The following is a 3,957-nucleotide window of genomic DNA, read 5'->3' on the forward strand; positions in this document are numbered from 1 at the left end:
CTCAGCAGTGAGATACTAGCGCAGTCCTCTCCTCTCAGCAGTGAGGTACTAGAGCACTCCTCTCCCTCAGCAGTAAGATACTAGTGCAGTCCTCTCCTCTCAGCAGTGAGATACTAGTGCAGTGCTCTCCCTCAGCAGTGAGATACTAGTGTAGTCCTCTCCTCTCAGAAGTGAGATACTAGTGCAGTGTTCTCCTCTCAGCAGTGAGATACTAGTGCAGTCCTCTCAGCAGTGAGATACTAGTGCAGTCCTCTCCTCTCAGCAGTGAGATACTAGTGCAGTCCTCTCCTCTCAGCAGTGAGATACTAGTGCAGTCCTCTCCTCTCAGCAGTGAGATACTAGTGTAGTCCTCTCCTCTCAGCAGTGAGATACTAGTGCAGTGCTCTCCCTCAGCAGTGAGATACTAGTGTAGTCCTCTCCTCTCAGAAGTGAGATACTAGTGCAGTGTTCTCCTCTCAGCAGTGAGATACTAGCACAGTCCTCTCCTCTCAGCAGTGAGATACTAGTGCAGTCCTCTCCCTCAGCAGTGAGATACTAGTGCAGTCCTCTCCCTCAGCAGTGAGATACTAGTGCACTCCTCTCCTCTCAGCAGTGAGATACTAGTGCAGTGCTCTCCCTCAGCAGTGAGATACTAGTGTAGTCCTCTCCTCTCAGCAGTGAGATACTAGTGCAGTCCTCTCCCTCAGCAGTGAGATACTAGTGCAGTCCTCTCCCTCAGCATTGAGATACTAGTGCAGTCCTCTCCCTCAGCAGTGAGATAGTAGTGCAGTCCTCTCCTCTCAGCAGTGAGATACTAGTGCAGTCCTCTCCCTCAGCATTCAGATACTAGTGCAGTCCTCTCCCTCAGCAGTGAGATACTAGTGCAGTCCTCTCCTCTCAGCAGTGAGATACTAGTGCAGTCCTCTCCCTCAGCAGTGAGATACTAGTGCAGTCCTCTCCTCTCAGCAGTGAGATACTAGTGCAGTGCTCTCCCTCAGTGGTGAGATAGTAGTGCAGTGCTCTCCTCAGCAGTGAGATAGTAGTGCAGTGCTCTCCTCTCAGCACTAGGAATTCTCAGTGTCGTGCTCTTCCCTCAGCAGTGAGATACTAGTGCAGTGCTCTCCCTCAGTGGTGAGATAGTAGTGCAGTGCTCTCCTCAGCAGTGAGATAGTAGTGCAGCCCTCTCCCTCAGCAGTGAGATACTAGCGCAGCCCTCTCCCTCAGCAGTGAGATACTAGTGCAGTGCTCTCCTCTCAGCACTAGGAATTCCCAGTGTCGTGCTCTTCCCTCGGCAGTGAGATAGTAGTGCAGTGCTCTCCTCAGCAGTGAGATAGTAGTGCAGTGCTCTCCTCAGCAGTGAGATAGTAGTACAGTGCTCTCCTCTCAGCACTAGTTATTCCCAGTGTCGTGCTCTTCCCTCAGCAGTGAGATACTAGTGCAGTGCTCTCCCTCAGTGGTGAGATAGTAGTGCAGTGCTCTCCTCAGCAGTGAGATAGTAGTGCAGTGCTCTCCTCTCAGCACTAGGAATTCTCAGTGTCGTGCTCTTCCCTCAGCAGTGAGATACTAGTGCAGTGCTCTCCCTCAGTGGTGAGATAGTAGTGCAGTGCTCTCCTCAGCAGTGAGATAGTAGTGCAGCCCTCTCCCTCAGCAGTGAGATACTAGTGCAGCCCTCTCCCTCAGCAGTGAGATACTAGTGCAGTGCTCTCCTCTCAGCACTAGGAATTCCCAGTGTCGTGCTCTTCCCTCGGCAGTGAGATAGTAGTGCAGTGCTCTCCTCAGCAGTGAGATAGTAGTGCAGTGCTCTCCTCAGCTGTGAGATAGTAGTGCAGTGCTCTCCTCTCAGCACTAGGAATTCCCAGTGTCGTGCTCTTCCCTCGGCAGTGAGATACTAGTGCAGTGCTGTCCCTCAGTGGTGAGATAGTAGTGCAGTGCTCTCCTCAGCAGTGAGATAGTAGTGCAGTGCTCTCCCTCAGCAGTGAGATAGTAGTGCAGTCCTCTCCTCTCAGCAGTGAGATACTAGTGCAGTGCTCTCCTCTCAGCACTAGGAATTCCCAGTGTCGTGCTCTTCCCTCGGCAGTGAGATAGTAGTGCAGTGCTCTCCCTCAGCAGTGAGATAGTAGTGCAGTCCTCTCCCTCAGCAGTGAGATAGTAGTGCAGTGCTCTCCCTCAGCAGTGAGATAGTAGTGCAGTCCTCTCCTCAGCAGTGAGATAGTAGTGCAGTCCTCTCCCTCAGCAGTGAGATAGTAGTGCAGTGCTCTCCTCAGCAGTGAGATAGTAGTGCAGTGCTCTCCCTCAGCAGTGAGATAGTAGTGCAGTCCTCTCCCTCAGCAGTGAGATAGTAGTGCAGTCCTCTCCTCTCAGCAGTGAGATACTAGTGCAGTGCTCTCCTCTCAGCACTAGGAATTCCCAGTGTCGTGCTCTTCCCTTGGCAGTGAGATAGTAGTGCAGTGCTCTCCCTCAGCAGTGAGATAGTAGTGCAGTCCTCTCCCTCAGCAGTGAGATAGTAGTGCAGTGCTCTCCCTCAGCAGTGAGATACTAGTGCAGTGCTCTCCTCTCAGCACTAGGAATTCCCAGTGTCGTGCTCTTCCCTCGGCAGTGAGATAGTAGTGCAGTGCTCTCCCTCAGCAGTGAGATAGTAGTGCAGTCCTCTCCCTCATCAGTGAGATAGTAGTGCAGTGCTCTCCCTCAGCAGTGAGATAGTAGTGCAGTGCTCTCCTCTCAGCACTAGGAATTCCCAGTGTCGTGCTCTTCCCTCGGCAGTGAGATAGTAGTGCAGTGCTCTCCCTCAGCAGTGAGATAGTAGTGCAGTCCTCTCCCTCAGCAGTGAGATAGTAGTGCAGTGCTCTCCCTCAGCAGTGAGATAGTAGTGCAGTCCTCTCCTCAGCAGTGAGATAGTAGTGCAGTGCTCTTCCTCAGCAGTGAGATAGTAGTGCAGTGCTCTCCCTCAGCAGTGAGATAGTAGTGCAGTCTTCTTCCTCAGTAGTGAGATAGTAGTGCAGTTCTCTCCCTCAGCAGTGAGATAGTAGTGCAGTCCTCTCCTCAGCAGTGAGATAGTAGTGCAGTGCTCTCCCTCAGCAGTGAGATAGTAGTGAAGTGCTCTCCTCTCAGCACTAGGAATTCCCAGTGTCGTGCTCTTCCCTCGGCAGTGAGATAGTAGTGCAGTGCTCTCCCTCAGCAGTGAGATAGTAGTGCAGTCCTCTCCCTCAGCAGTGAGATAGTAGTGCAGTGCTCTCCTTCAGCAGTGAGATAGTAGTGCAGTCCTCTCCTCAGCAGTGAGATAGTAGTGCAGTGCTCTTCCTCAGCAGTGAGATAGTAGTGCAGTGCTCTCCCTCAGCAGTGAGATAGTAGTGCAGTCCTCTCCCTCAGCAGTGAGATAGTAGTGCAGTGCTCTCCCTCAGCAGTGAGATAGTAGTGCAGTCCTCTCCTCAGCAGTGAGATAGTAGTGCAGTGCTCTCCCTCAGCAGTGAGATAGTAGTGCAGTGCTCTCCCTCAGCAGTGAGATAGTAGTGCAGTGCTCTCCCTCAGCAGTGAGATAGTAGTGCAGTGCTCTCCCTCAGCAGTGAGATAGTAGTGCAGTCCTCTCATCAGCAGTGAGATAGTAGTGCAGTGCTCTCCTCAGCAGTGAGATAGTAGTGCAGCCCTCTCCCTCAGCAGTGAGATACTAGTGCAGCCCTCTCCCTCAGCAGTGAGATACTAGTGCAGTGCTCTCCTCTCAGCACTAGGAATTCCCAGTGTCGTGCTCTTCCCTCGGCAGTGAGATAGTAGTGCAGTGCTCTCCTCAGCAGTGAGATAGTAGTGCAGTGCTCTCCTCAGCAGTGAGATAGTAGTGCAGTGCTCTCCTCTCAGCACTAGGAATTCCCAGTGTTGTGCTCTTCCCTCGGCAGTGAGATACTAGTGCAGTGCTGTCCCTCAGTGGTGAGATAGTAGTGCAGTGCTCTCCTCAGCAGTGAGATAGTAGTGCAGTGCTCTCCCTCAGCA

Source organism: Ranitomeya imitator, chromosome 1 (assembly GCF_032444005.1).
Source record: "Ranitomeya imitator isolate aRanImi1 chromosome 1, aRanImi1.pri, whole genome shotgun sequence".
Lineage (NCBI taxonomy): Eukaryota > Metazoa > Chordata > Amphibia > Anura > Dendrobatidae > Ranitomeya > Ranitomeya imitator.